Source organism: Stenella coeruleoalba, assembly GCF_951394435.1.
Source record: "Stenella coeruleoalba genome assembly, chromosome: 7".
NCBI lineage: Eukaryota > Metazoa > Chordata > Mammalia > Artiodactyla > Delphinidae > Stenella > Stenella coeruleoalba.
The window spans coordinates 48,919,850-48,936,244 of record NC_137153.1 but is presented as its reverse complement, the minus strand read 5'-3'; the positions used below and the strand labels follow the sequence as shown (position 1 = coordinate 48,936,244).

Genomic DNA, 16,395 nt, shown 5'->3' with positions numbered 1-16,395 from the left:
ACAAGTCTACCATTTATTGACTATCTGCTAGATGGCAAGAATTATAGTAAGCACTTTAAATAATACCTCATTTAATCCTAATCCGAACTCTGCGAGATACATATTATTGGTCCCACATTACGTGTGAGGAATATTGAGAATGAAACAGCTTAAATAACTTGTCCAAAATCACAGAATTCATAAGTTACAGGCTCAGAATTCAAATACATGTCTGTCTAAATGTAAATCCTGTGCATTAAAAAAGAAAAAAAAAATGGGTCTATCATATTACTCTTGGCTAAATTAATGACTTCCTTACCTCACTATGTTAAAATTATGTATCTATACATTTTACAAATACTTATTTACATATATTACACACATAGACTCATATAATACACGTACGATGATACTTGTATACATCTTTATTTTTAAACTCTTTTGTTTAATGCCTAGATGGGGTTAAAAATAAATAGATGAAGTGAGTCCCTTTTATCATCCAAGGCCATTTGTCATTTGTTTTACAAACTTATGCAAATAAGCTTGTATTTGCAAAGATATGCTTAAATTGTACAAGCTCTGAACTTCACACTAGGGAACTGGGCTAAACATGTTCAATTATGTTCTAAAAAGTTTGATTGATAATAATTATTTGTTGAAGAAAAAGAAGTCTAAAAATAAGTAGTAGAACTTGCTTTTGACCATTGCTGCATCACTAATAATGTCAATGTAGCTTTTCAACTTGTTTCAACACTTATGGAATGTCTATGTCATACTAAACATTGTGCTACAAAGATTAATAAGACATAACCTTTGTCCTTGAAGAGTGAGGGTCAAGTATAAGCAATATGCATAAATGGACAATTCCAAGTCAATGAGATAAATACAAAGATAGAGATGTCAAGGTGCTTCGTAGCTTGGAGGAAAGTGACAAAACAGGTAATAGAATCTAGAATGCCTTGCTGGAGATGATGCTTGAAGCAAACATTTAAAGGACAAGTAGAAATGAGCCAGCAAAGAAGGAAGACCAAAGCATTGTAAAAAGGGCACAACCTGGAAAGCCTTCACATCCTTCATTCCATAACGCTAAGCCTGTACACGCATTGAAGAGAGGAAACAAACCAACATCCCTTAGAAAGTCAATTTAGTTTGGAAAACAAGTTTGACTTCTAATGGGCTTATTCTTTCACTTATATTCACCTTACACTGAGCCTACTCTCTTTCTATGCTATTTACTCTGTCTTGAATGCTCATGCCCTCAATACACTCTTACTAGGTTATCACTCAATTTTTTTTCATGAATTGTATTGAGGAAAGAAAGTTATTTGCTGGTAAAAGGAAAAAAATACGGCATAGGTTTACTAGAAAATGTAAACATTAGACATTCTTTTCAATTCTCTGAGGCTTTCTGCTGGCATTTTGATAATAAAAACCTAGCTCCAGGGTGTCATCATGGATGAACCAAATTTTAATACTTCATTTTGTTGACATTTTAACTCCTCCAAATCATATGTAAATGAAGATTTGCTCATCTCTGCTTAGCAAATTGGCATAAACATGTATTAAACACCAGAGAGGGAAGTTCTTTGAATTACTTAGTCTCCAACTGAGAGTACCTCACACCTAAAATCCATCATTCTCATATAGCAACAGTACCTGTGCTCTTGGCTGTCTTTCAAAAATCTCTCGATAATCTCTTTTATTTGAAATAAATGTTCTATCTTTCAAAATCTCTGTGTACCAAATATGGTCAGAAAGTTGAAGCAATTTTTGCTAAATCTAAGCAATGACTCTCTTCATCTATCTTTTACCATTTCTCTCTGCCGAATTAGGAAACCCATAACTTGGCCAGCCTTGGCTTTGAGGAAGAAGAGACTTCCTACTTAGAGTAACCCTGTATTTCTAATTTGGCAGGACAGTCCTGACTGCATATATACTACCCAACTGCACCTGTAAGTAAATTAATACATGATGATTCATCCTTCTTGATTTGGGATTCTGAAACTTCAGATTCCCATAATGAGGAAGAACACAGATTCTAGAGCAGGGCTACCTGGGTTCTGAGCTGAGCTCCACCAATTACTATGTGATCTTAGGCAAATTATCCTCCCTTAGCTGAAAAATGGGGATAGTAAGAGTATCTTTATGATAAGGTTGTTATGAAGTGTAAATGAGTAAATGTAGGTGCTTAGAACTGTGGCAGACACATAGTAAGCACAATGTGAACATTTTATAGTATTATTGTTATACATGGAAAATAAAAGCCAAGTAAAAACAACACAACAATAGCAGTAACAACGCCAACAACAGCCTTCTGCAGCTTTGACTAGAGTAAACTAATGAGATTTGTCTTCAAGATGGGATGTGAGGTGAGGGTGCTACAAATAATCCCGTTATCCAAGAGGACAGAGAGTTAATCACAAGCCAAAAACAAAAATCTAGTAAAGAAAAGAATTCCAGACCCACAATGACTCCCTGTATCTTGCCAAATGCATCAAGTGTCATCTACTGGGCAATTCAGACACTTCCTAAGCAAGAAAAGTAACTTTAGTAAATATGTCCTTATCAGTCAATCAGTCTTCCTCTTTATTTCTTACCTTTAATCCTACCATTTTCTTGACTTAATATTTTAATTACTTCTTTTCAAGACTTCTGTGTCCTTAACTATCCCACTAAATTATACCCTCAGTTTTGCTACCCTTTTTTTTCCACTCTAATATTTGTTTAAACCATGTATATGTCCAACATAATTTGTCGTCTGGTTTTATATTCTAGCACAGCTCTATTGTGTTAGGTGAGCAAATCCTTGAGTTTCTAGACTTCCTAAGATTGAGTGTATGGTAGGTGTTCAAAAATCTATTCCATTAATGAAAAAACAGCACATTCACAGATGTTTCCATTTCAGTGAGAACCCCAAAGCAGCTTCCATATCAAACAACACTTACAGGAAATAACATTCCCTGACTCAAAAATTAAAACAGTTAAAGTCTCCAAATTTAAAGTTTCTTATGAAATCAGAGTCAAGAAAGCAATCTGAGTTGACTCTCTTGATACATCTTGACCTAAAACTAAGGATGGATGGGGAAATGCAATAACGCAATTTCATTATCTGGCAGCATTTTGAATAAAAATATTGAAATGAAATATTGGGACTGATTTTGTTGATTAAGTCATTTCAAAGGCAAATTAATTTGATAATTTAAATCCCAACTGTGTGGTATGCCCTGCATATGACTCAAATATCATTTCCAATTGAATTATTTTTCTATTTTATGCTAACTCATCTTTGAATGGAGGCAAATAAGAGGGAAAAATGTGAAACTTTACAATGTCGAGGGTAAGAAAGAGAGTGCTTTGATCTGCATTTTCTATTTATGGATCACCCTCTGTACAGGTTTGGCATTCATTCTGAAAATTCCTAACTTTTAACAGCAAAATACATCTAGAAATGCACACCTGATAAGTGGCATTTTGCCATATAAACTTTTTCAACATAAATATATTATTAATAATTTTACAATTTCAGCTAAACTTCTGATTCTTATCTGTTTTCCTGATGTGTTTTTCCTACTTAATTATCTGTTTCTGAGATTTTTGTGTGTCTGCCTTTCCTTGTGTTCCCTCGAGGCCTCATAATTGGAGTGTGCAATACCTCCACACCAAACAGGAAACCAAGAAAATCTTGTTTGGTTTCAGGTTTCTGTAAAACTCTGAAACTTGGAACTGGGTTTATCAAAAGTTTTCCTGAGGTAGACAAACCTTTCAGCAAGTTTTGTGCAAATCTGGGTTGAATTCAAAGTCAGCCTGAGCCAATTAACTTTTTTGGCAGGGAAAACTGTAACATATGATGGCTGCGTTCGTGCTAGATGGCTTTATGTAAAGATGGGTGACTTTGGATGGGTCTGGCTTTGAATGTGTTGGTTCCTTCCATCTATAAGCACAAAATGTGAGTCAGGGCTTTCAGAATTCTTTCCCCTCAGATTCCTTGCAGGCAAATTTGTCTGCTGCCATTTTATTTTCCAGGAAGAACATTTCTTCATTCGATGCTGAACATTTTCCCCAGTTTGTGTTAACACTGAAATTTATTTTTGTTTAAAGAAAGTAAGTGACATATACAAGGACAGGCCACAAAAAGGAATAAGCCCCAAACAACACGTGCCACGAGGGCAGGGATTTCTGTTTTATTTATAGCTCCTAAAACAGTGCCTAAATAGCACCCTCCTTCCTACCCTCACTGAATATATGTTGAATAAATACGAATTTGTTCCTCCAAAGAAACACCACAGCAGTAGAGTGAAGATGAAAAGAGATTCCCCAGTATTTCCTCAAACTCATAAAGCTTTTTGTTACTTATTTATACTTCTTCCCTCAAATATTCAGTTTACCAAATAATCACAAGATTACCCAAAGAAGTCCATGCCTTAGCCTCGTATGCTTTTGCTTAAATATAATAATAGTGGTACTTGTGGGCACATAACAGCAGAAGCCGTCCTTGGAGTAATTATGTGATTCTCATTACGGAAAATAATTACAAACACTTATAAAACATTCTTCTTTTGTCTTTCTCACAATACCAAAAGGGACTAAGAAACTCATATGTTATATAAGAGGAATTTAAGTTCAGAGAAAAGACATGGTTACCCAAATCACACAACTGATAGGGGCAAAACAGGTATGTGGCTATGTCACTTGGTTTTAGGTAAAATGTTATTTTCATTGTACCATGAGTGAAATTTTTCTTTTCCTCATTTTCTTTCCTGCATATAAAATGTACCACAAAATATGTGGCTTTATTTCAACCCAAAATTGGAACTGGAAGAACCAAGATCTTAGATTCACCATATCTTTCCAGGGATCCCATGCATGTACTCTGAAATGTCCAGAGCTTAACAATAACTCTTGAAATCAACCCAAGAAAGGATACTGGGTGTTCACTGTGGGGGCAGTGAGCTATCATACTTGGTCCCTTTTCTTACCAGCCTCTGTTCTGACATAGTGTCCCTACTCCATATTTAACTCATTTTGTTTTGTAAGCCTTTCACCCAAGTGCCACTCTATTTACCAGAGAGCTAATGCTGCTCAATAATGAATGGTACACTTCTATTTTGGCACCCACTTTAGGCCTCAAAAACAGAACATGAGAGAAAAATAAAGCTAGTCACTAGAACACCAGGAAAAAAATCAGAGAAGTCAATTTTGTGAAACCGTGCCATTAACAGAAAGAATTCTCCACAGCACCCAGTATTTCCTTTTTATATTCTAAAGAGTCAGACAGTATGGACCTCACCTACCACCTCAATTTACCAGCATCCCTACATATACTCACCCAAATATTCACCATGACTTTATAAAACAAATACTTAGACAATGTATTTCTCAGTCTTTGAAGCTAAATATTTATTCATCAAAGTTTTAATAATCATCAAATATGTACTTGCACAATATTTATATTATCCTAGGTGCTGGGGATACAACCGAGAACAAGGATGACTCAGGCTGTCTGCTGTGGAACTTAGATTTCAATTTTTTCTACACCATCCTCTGTCTCCTCTCCTTCTGGGACTCTAATTTTTTGTATATTAAAACCACTTAGGGACTTCCCTGGTGGCACAGTGGTTGGGAATCTGCCTGCCAATGCAGGGGACACGGGTTTGAACCCCGGTCCTGGAGGATCCCACATGCCGCAGAGCAACTAAGCCCGTGCGCCACAGCTACTGAGCCTGCGCTCTAGAGCCCATGAGCCACAACTACTGAGCCTGCGTGCTTAGAGCCCGTGCTCCACAACAAGAGAAGCCACCACAATGAGAAGCCCGTGCACCTCAACGAAGAATAGCCCCCGCTCGCCGCAACTAGAGAAAGCCCACGCACAGCAACCAAGACCCAACATGGTCAAAAATAAATAAATTTTTTTAAAAAACACTTAATATTGCTCACATATCTATAAGGCTCTTTTCGTTTTACCTCAATTCTTTTTCTCTCTGTTCTTCACACTGCTAATTTCTACGAATTCATCTTCAGACACAGTCTTTTTCTTGTCACCTTCAACGTGCAGTTACTGTATATTTCAGTTATTGTATATTTAGTCTCTTTTTATTTAGTTTCTATTTCTCTGCTGAGGTTCTTCATCATTTTATTCATTATGCATATATCTTCCTTTATGTCCTTAAAAATGTTGATAATAGCTGCTTTAAAGTCCTTTTCAGCTAATTTCAACATCTGGGTCACTGCAAGATAAATTTATACATGTTGCTTTCTTTCTTGAATATGGGTCACGTTTTTCTGCTTCTTCATATTAATTGTTTTCATATACCAGATATTATGGATAACAAGTTGTAGAAACTAGATATTGCTATGTTACTGTGATGAGAGACATTTTTCTTCTAAAACCAGATAACTTGGCTGGATTCAAACTCCAAATTTCTCCCCGTGCAGAGACCATTTGTCTGATACTTCTGCATGGTTCTTTCAACTTCCAGATTAGATACTGGTTTTTTGCTGGGCCCCATAGGATTTTCCCCAAGCATGACAGCCAGTTTGGCCAGTTTAGCACCCGGCTAAGGATTTGAGTGAATTTTATATGTAGGTTTTAGGACTGAACCACTTTGTGTCTCTTCCTTCTAGGATTTCTCCCTAACCTTGTGGCTATTTTTCTAGTCTCAAACTGTTCTCTGATGCCTCAAGCCAGTAAGACAGCGGCTTTCTGCCTTCAGAGCCTTGGGTAGACTTGGGTATGCACTCAAGCAAAGAGCTTCAAAACAGCAAATCTCACCTGTTACACTTCATCTTTCAAGGGTAACATCCCCTGCAATTTTTACCTGCTTTTGGTCATTATCTGCTGTCTTCAAGCTGTTTGGTAGATTAGATAGACAGATGGATAGACAGATAATTAGATAGATACAGACATAGACATGCATTATTATGGATTTTATAATTCTTATCTGTGAGAGAGATTTTCTAACCAAATTACTCCACCATTATGTAAAGCAGTAATCAACAGATATTCCACCAAAACACTGTCATCTTTTTGAAATCAAGAAATGAGTCTTATTCAGCTTGGTATTTCCAGGGCCAAAGATGTTTCCTGCCATAAAGCAGCTGATCAATGAGGGTTTGTTGGATTGAATATGTCGTTTTTACTTCTAGGTTCAGAGTTATTTGTTCAAACGTGTAATAAGCCATTTATAAATAATTACACACGCATTGTTTGAGATTTTCAAGAAGAAATAAGAAAAATAACACTGTGTTTGAGTCTCAGGAGAGCTCAGAAGAGTCGACAGAATTTGGGTCTCCGAAGGTAGTTAATAACTTGGGAGGTACACATTTTGCAGCAGGAAATTTTCTAAGGCACATCTTTCCAAGCAAAGGAGAAAAAAAGAAAAAGCTCTCTTGTATTAAGATTCTGTTATCTGTCAGAGGTAAAGATGTACCAAAATCAGATGAGCCTTGACCTTCAAACAGCACCCTCATTCTGCCTATAACATGATACAATAAACCTGGGGCTGAACAAGCCGTTGAAGAAAATTCCAACTATACCCTCAGTGTACTAATCAATAGACTCTCCTTGAAGGCCAGGTCTATCTATGCTAAAATGAAAATGTCGGTGTTAACCCAAGTCACAGTTACTGGAAGTTGGAAAGAAACACACACACACACACACACACACACACACAGAAACTCAACAACCCAGGTCATTTCCTCTCAACAGCTGGAGGGTATTTGCTGCTCATGAGTAATTGCATAATTCCTTGCCATAATATGCAAGAACAATCCAGTGTTCTTGTTGGACAGGGTTATTTGTCAATAACTTCCTCAAGATGATACATGGAAGAATAAAATACTGGGCATTGGGCCTTCAAGGCAGCGTTTTTGTTTTAGATAGACTGTTAACAAAAAAATCAGTTTTATCATCAGAAAAGGCCTTCATTCTATTTCTGTGGAGAAAAATAGCCTCCCACCTGCTGTTAAACATACTTAACTGAAGAGATCCGCATTGTACTGCTTATACTGTGGCATATCACTTGAACTTTTGACTAAGTGTCATTCTTCTAACATTATTACAGACTCCTAGCTCATCATGAGAACAGGGGTGCTAATCAAAAGGAATTACTCCGTAATTATATTTTTATTTAGAATTTTAAAGGTAGCTTTGCTATATTTGGAAGCACCCCAATCATCATTTTTTCTCATATATTTATCTGAAGAGGTTCAATTAACTCTTTGTTATCTGGGCAAACCTAGATATGTTGTCCCTCTTGTAGCACTGTTTGCTGGATAGAAATGTTATCGAACACACTGTTCAAAGCTGTAATTGTCAAGTGTACACACACACGCACACATATCCTATTGGTTCTGTTTCTCTGGAGAATGCTGAAGAATAAAGGAAAATACATTATTTATTTATTTGTTTGTTTGTTTATTATAAGGAATTGGTTCACGTGATTATGGAGGCTGACAAGTCCCATGATCTGCAGTTAGCAAGGCATTCTGGAGACCCAGGAGAGCTGACGGTGTCAGTGTAGTCCAAGTCCAATGGCCTGAGAAACAGGAGGGCCAAAGGTACAGAGCTAGTCCAAAGGTCAGTAGGCTTAAGACCCAGGAAGAGCCAATGCTTCACTCAAATCCAAAATGGGAAAAAAGTGATGTCTCACTTTGAAGACAGTCAGGCAGGAGGAATTCCCTTTTCCTCACAGGAGAGTCAACCTTTTTCTTCTTTCTTTCCAGGCCTTCAACTGATTTCATGTAGCCTACCCACATTTGAAAGGGCAATTTGCTTCACTAGGTCTACTGGTTCACATGTTAATGTCATCCAGAAACACCCTCACAGCAGACATACCCAGAATAATATTTGATCAAATGTCTGGGCACCTTGTGGCCCAGTCAAGTTGACACATAAAATCAACTATCACATCAAGTGAGAGTGAAGTGGCTAAATTATTTCAACAATTTCTTTCCATTGTACGTTGTCTTAAAAAGAACATGAGATTCAGTTCTAACTCTGATAACCAGATAAGGAAATTACTTTAATGATTCATGATAATATGTTTTTTTCAAGTATAAAAATTAAGCATTGGTTTATGTCTGATGGACACAATTTATGCTTCGTTTCCAAGATGATATCATGCTGCTCCTTTTTGACATATATCATTCTGATTTGCCAGTGTGCCAAAATGGAAACAGTCTTCAAAAGGCCGTAGGGAAACATACTTTGGAGACACACAAGTGATATTAATGAACATTATCCTGAAAATGCTGTAATAGCTCTGAACAGAGGTATTTTCAAGCAAACCTTTAATTTTTTAAACATGTCATTTTTATTGTTATACCTCAACTGAGAAGCAATAATCATGGTCAAATTGGTTAGTTAAAAACAACTCCAAATACCAATCAGAACACCAGGGTTTTAGTTCCAGTTTGAACATTTAACTAGCTGTATAAGCATGGGTATGGCATGTAATTTCTCTGATCCTCAGTTTCTGGAACAATGAAATGGTAAAAATGGAAAGTCTAAAAACTGCTTGACAGCTCCTTGAACTGTAGTCCTCCCTCAATGCAACCAACATCTATTGCTTGCTCATGAACCAAATGTTGAAACCCTGTGCTAGGCACGTGAGGGATACAAAGATTAATAATTCAGAGTTTCTTTACGTCAAGGGGCTCATGAACTAGAGGGAAAAAGAAAAATGAATCTACAACTGCCTTTAATGCAAGAAGGACTGTGGTAAATATTTTAATCAAGTTTCAAAGCAAAAGCCATAAAATGACAGAAGCCAGAGTAATTAATTTCAGCCCAGGTAATGGAAGACTGGCATTTTATGTGAGCAGGAATTCAATATATTACATGCAACCCACTACACTAAACTTTATTTTTGCTTCAGTGCTTAGAATGAAATGAAATGTTATATAACTTAAGCACAATGTTGAGCTGATCTTGATGGAAATGGAGTATGTTTTAGACAGAATGCTATACAGCACCAAAATGCATTCCCTTCTGCTATTCACACAGCCAATCTACATTTCTCAGCTTTCTCCTTCAGTAGGAATGGCTGGAAAACTACGTTCCAGACAATGGAATATAGGCAAAAGGGATATACCTCCTTTCCAGGCCCAGTCCCCAAACACCTTGAAAACAATACTACTCACACTTTTCTCTCATTTGTTAGTCAGATTCAAGGAATCCAGTGGTGACTCTGGGATCATAAGGAAGTGTGTAGCCACTCAAAGAAGGATTTGGTATCCGGAGTGATTGTGTGAACAAGAGCCCTTTTCTTGGAAACACACATTGGACCATGACGTGAGCATGAAGTAAACCTTAAATCACTGCAATTTTTGGACTATTTAAACGTTTAGCCTACTTAGGCTAACAGAGAAATCAGCACATTGACATGTAGTAATTTTATAACGAAACAGATTATGTGGTGTTTAGCTATGGGGTGGTTGTAGGAATGAAATTCATTTCAGAGGCAAGAAACATAGCAGCCCATATTATATAGTGACAAAACACTAACAGGAACTTAGACTAGGAAAATTGAGAGAATGGAAGGGAGAAACAGAGAGACTCATAATCATAGTTAGAGATTTTAACACTCTTCTCTCAGTAACTGAAAAAACAAATAGACAAAAATCAGAAAAATATAAAGTATTTAAACATGTTTGACCAATCAGATGTAATTGAGAATTATAAAACATTACATCCAAGAAACTGAAGAATATATACTGTTTTCAAGCAAACAAAAATGTTCACTGAGACCATATTTGTAGCCATAGAACAAATCACCCCCAAATTTCCAAAGAATTAAAATCATCCAGAATATATTGTCCAATCACACTAATTCGATTATAAGCCAAAAACAATAAAATGCCTAAAAATCCCCAAGTGGTTAGAAATTAAGCAATACCCATAGGTGAAAGAAGAATGTATAAAGGAAATTAGAAAATATTTCAATCTGAATCATAATGAAAACACAATGTATCAAAATTTGGGGAATACAGCTAGAGCTATTAGAGGAAAGTTTATGCCGTTAAATGCTTATATTAGACATGAGAAAAGTTGAAGATTAATTATCTAAATTTATATCTTAAGCAGAGAAAGAAGTGCAATGTTGACACAAAGAAAAAAAGAAAGAGGGGGTAATAAAGATATAACAGGATCATACAAGTTGGTCCTCTGAAAATGATTAATAAATCTGGTAAACCCTAAGAAAGAATAATCAAGGGGAAGGTGGAGAAAACACAAATCATCAATATGAAGAATAAATTAGCACTGACCCTACAGTCACTAAAAGGAAAATAAGAAGATAATATGACCAACTTTATGACACCTGTATGGAAGAATTTAGATAAAATGGAAATATCTCCTTGAAAAATTAAACTTACCAATACCGACACAAGAATAAATTAAAAATCTAACAGTCACTATACTTGCTTTTAAAAAACAAAGACTTGGTAAGAAACCACTCACAAGAGAATCTCCATGTCCAGGTGGCTTTACTGGTGAGTGCTATCAAATATTTTAAGAATTACTAGTCTTATACAAAAATTTTCAGGCAATACTAAAGGAAGAAAAATTTGCCAATTCATTTGATGAGATCAGTATAACCTCGATACCAAAACCTAACAAAAATATTAAAAGAACAAAAATGTACAGACCACTAACCCACAAGAGCACAAACATAATAATTGTCACCAAAATATTAGAAATTTGGATCCAGCGCTATAGAAAAAGATAAAACATTATCGCCAAGTGTATTAATCAGGGTTCTCCAGATAAACAGGACGAATAGTAAAACAGTATGTGTGTATGTAAATATATATTTAAGATTTATTGAATATCTATTAAAAGAAACTGTTCTTAAAAATACACTAGTTTCATGTTCTTGGATTGGAAGAATCAACATTGTGAAAATGACTATACTACCCAAAGCAATCTACAGATTCAACGCAATCCCTATCAAACTACCAATGGCATTTTTCACAGACCTAGAGCAAAAATTTTACAGTTTGTATGGAACACAAAAGACCCTGAATAGCCAAAGCAATCTTGAAAAAGAAAAACGGAGCTGGAGCAATCAGGATCCCTGACTTCAGACTGTACTAAAAAGCTACAGTAATTAAGACAGTATGGTACTGGCACAAAAACAGAAATATAGATCAATGGAACAGGATAGAAAGCCAGGAGATAAACCCACGCACATATGGTCACCTTATCTTTCATAAAGGAGGCAAGAATATACAATGGAGAAAAGACAGCCTCTTCAATAAGTGGTGCTGGGAAAACTAGACAGCTGCATGTAAAAGAATGAAATTAGAACACTCCCTAACACCATACACAAAAATAAACTCAAAATGGATTAAAGACCTAAATATAAGGCCCAATACTATAAAACTCTTAGAGGAAAACATAGGCAGAGCAATCCTTGACATAAATCACAGCAAGATACTTTTTGACACATCTCCTAGAGAAATGGAAATAAAACCAAAAATAAACAAATGGGACCTAATGAAACTTCAAACCTTTTGCACAGCAAAGGAAACCATAAACAAGACGAAAAGACAACCCTCAGAATGGGAGAAAATATTTGCAAATGAAGCAAATGACAAAGGATTAACCTCCAAAATTTACAAGCAGCTCATGCAGCTCAATATCAAAAAAACAAACAACCCAATCCAAAAATAAGCAGAAGACATAAACAGACATTTCTCCAAAGAAGATATACAGATTGCCAACAAACAAATGAAAGGATGCTCAACATCACTAATCATTAGAGAAATGCAAATCAAAACTACTATGAGGTATCACCTCACCAGTCAGAATGGCCATCATCAAAAAATCTACAAACAATAAATGCTGGAGAGGGTGTGGAGAAAAGGGAACCCTCTTGCACTGTTAGTGGGAATGTAAATTGATACAGCCACTATGGAGAACTAGAGGTTCTCCTTAAAAAACTAAATATAGGGCTTCCCTGGTGGCACAGTGGTTGAGAGTCCGCCTGCCGATGCAGAGGACATGGGTTCGTGCCCCGGTCCAGGAAGATCCCACATGCCGTGGAGCAGCTAGGCCCATGAGCCATGGCCACTGAGCCTGTGCGTCCGGAGCCTGTGCTCCGCAACGGGAGAGGCCACAACAGTGAGAGGCCCGTGTACTGCAAAACAAAACCAAAAAAAAACTAAAAATAGTATGGAGTTTCCTTAAAGAACTAAAAATAGAACTACCATATGACCTAGCAATCCCACTACCGGGCATATACTCTGAGAAAACCATAATTCAAAAAGAGTCATGTACCACAATGTTCACTGCAGCTGTATTTACAATAGCCAGGACATGGAACCAACCTAAGTGTCCATCATCGGAGGAATGGATAAAGAAGATGTGGCACATATATACAATGGAATATTACTCAGCCATAAAAAGAAACGAAATTGAGTTATTTGTAGTGAGCTGGATGGACATAGAGTCTGTCATACGGAGTGAAATAAGTCAGAAAGAGAAAAACAAATACCATATGCTAACACATATATATGGAATCTAAAAAAGAGAAAAAAAAACAGTTCTGAAGAACCTAGGGGCAGGACAGGAATAAAGATGCAGACATAGAGAATGGACTTGAGGACACAGTGGAGGGGAAGGGTAAGCTGGGATGAAGTGAGAGAGTGGCATGGACATATATACACTACCAAATGTAAAATAGATAGCTAGTAGGAACCAGCCACATAGCACAAGGAGATCAGCTTGGTTCTTTGTGACCACCTAGAGGAGTGGGATAGGGAGGCTGGGAGGGAGATGCAAGAGGGAGGAGATATGGGGATATATATGTATAGCTGATTCACTCTGTTATACAGCAGAAACTAATACACAATTGTAAAGCAATTATACTCTAATAAAGATGTTTAAAAAACACTAATATTAAAAAAATAATAATAATATAAATAAATAAAAAATGATTCTACAAAAGAGCCTAGTCCAAAAAAAAAAAATACACTGGTTTCAGGAAGAGTTTATAATGAAAATTATAATATACAGAACTGATCAAAATCACTAAATATCTCTCTTGCAGAAAGTAGATAAAGTTATAATAAAAGGGAGCTACATAGCATTAAATGCATACATTAGGAAGGAAGGAAAGTTGAACATTAATAAGCTAAGCATCCTACTCAGATAGGTAGAAGAAGTCAACAGGGTCCATACAAGTAAAACATTGGAAATTTATATACCAGCAACAACCAATTACAAAGTACAATATTTAAAAATATTATTCAGAATAGCAAGAAAAAGTAAGACATACAATCGAGATATCTGAAAGTACAAATTTATTGAAGGACAAAAGGAAAAGGGAATTGCCTTATCATATAACAAGTAAGACATATTATTTTAAAATATGTACAGTATATTGAAATTTAAGTACCCAGTGTGCCCTTTTTCAGGCTGCTATTTAGTTTAGTGAGCTGAGCAATGAAAATTTAAGCTCAAATATTTTATTCCCCCTCCGAAAGTCACTACGGAGTCCCAAAATGAACTAAGTGGCTCTCTATGTTCAAACAGCATCTTTGCCTACTCTCATCTCTACACTTGTGCCTCTCTTTTGAATATCTGAGTTTATGTGTTCACCTTCTCCATTTGACCATGAGTTCTCCACGGGAGAAAATGTGTCATATTCAGCAGCATATAAGCTCGATGTCTACCACGGTGCCTCCATTATGGAAAGTACTCAGTAAGTGTTAATTTGTTGAGGATGTTACAACTTGCAGATGTTATAAATTCTGATGAAAAGAAAAATGGTGCAGGAGCTAGAGAAGCTGTGTTCTAGTCCCAAATCCACCATTAAATACCTGGGTGATTTAAAGATATCTAAACTTCTCTGAGCCTCAGCACCTTTATTCATAATGTGGAGGTGAAGAGTTCTTGACTTACCAACTTCACATGTTCAGCCTACCTAGTCTCTCAGCCAAAAGCCAACATCAGCTACTGGACATGTGATCAAATGGGCTTTCAGGTGATTTCAGCCCCAGTCTTCAAATATTCCATCTGAGGCTAGAACACTGTGGAACAGAGATATCCCCCACGGAGCGCTATCTGAAATCCCAACCCTCAGGAAGCAAGAGAGATAATAAATATTTTTTTAAGCTACCCAGTTTGGGGGTCATTACACAATAGATCACTAATACAACTTGATTACCGCAAATACTTCTAAACACATCATAAGATACAACCGCTTCTGCTTCCTTTCCTATCAGCATGTGTGACATCTTTAGCAGGACTCACAAGGCAGAGGTGACAGGTTTCAATAGAGAAGATACCTAAGATAGGAATTGTAATTTCTAAAGAATGCTTGCAATCGGAGTTTCTGACTTGGTGGGAATGGGGCAGAGAAGGACGAGCTAATGAGAAACTAACTTAGAAAATACCAAGCTGATAATATATCTTCAAGCCAGCCTTCCCATGGCAACTTTTTGTTCGAACACAGGCATGAAATATTTAGAACTGCTCGAACTCCACTAGGAAGGCTTTTATCCCTGCAAAAGAGTTTGTAGCCAGAAGCTGCCTGCTGGCACTGCATTCAGGAACGCACCATTTGTTCAATGCCAGAGTTTACTCTTTGAATGACTGACACACTCCAACCCATCTCCAAAGGCTCCTTTGCCTTTATGACTGACACCTTCCAGGAAAGAGGGGCTGTAATTGCCTCTTATTTAGGAACTGGAGGCTGTTGGAGGGTTTTTGCTTTGGAGTGCCAGAGACCTTCCACTCCACAAGCATCATAGATTCTGTGGAAGCAACGTTTCAACTCAGCAGGAGAGAAAAAGCAAGAGAAATAAAGAAATTTGGGGGGCTGATGTGTTTCTGTCCAGTCTCCCAGTGCTGTCGTTTCATTTTGCCCATTTACAGGGACTTGTTTAAAATCTGTCACAATAGATTTTATGACACTTTTATTTAAAAGAAATCCCTGGTATGTTCTTTTCCCACCTACATCCCCCCCCAGAGAATATCAAGAATGGAAAACCAGCAATGACACATTCTGCCCAAGCATAAGCTCTGCTGCTGAAAGAAACCAATGTACTCCTCATTTCCAAGGAAGGGAGGTAAAGGCACGTGGAGTGTGTGACATAGTCTGAAATGATCTGAGTCAAAGAGGTTGTCAACATAGGTGGCTTCCTCAGATGAGTCAAAAATGTCCCTAAGTGGAAGGAAAATTGGAGATTCTGTTTGATGAGAGTATGGATTTTCATAGAGCAAAATTTTCTATGTAAATTGGATTCACCTTGTCCTGACAAGGATGAACAGTATTATAGATCAATGATTCCCAAACTTTCTATAAGAAATTTTTATTATTATTACTTTATGATTAGTAAGAGATATATATTGTAAGACGATGAGTTGTATAATTCCATTAAAAAACACCACTTTGGGCTTCCCTGGTGGCA

At 36.7% G+C, this 16,395-nt stretch overlaps 1 protein-coding gene across 9 annotated transcripts in view; it reads right to left on the bottom strand.

Moving 5' to 3' along the window:
- Positions 1-16,395, bottom strand: part of CAAP1 (caspase activity and apoptosis inhibitor 1) — a 1,159,962-nt gene that overhangs the window by 676,948 nt on the left and 466,619 nt on the right. Inside the window, exon 13 of one of the 9 annotated variants that reach the window (XR_013829217.1) lies at positions 6,182-6,203. The exons of the other annotated variants lie outside the window; for them this stretch is intronic. The gene's annotated coding sequence lies outside the window, so the exon portion shown is untranslated. Of the gene's footprint in view, positions 1-6,181; positions 6,204-16,395 lie in introns of those variants that run through there. 9 annotated transcript variants of the gene reach the window in all.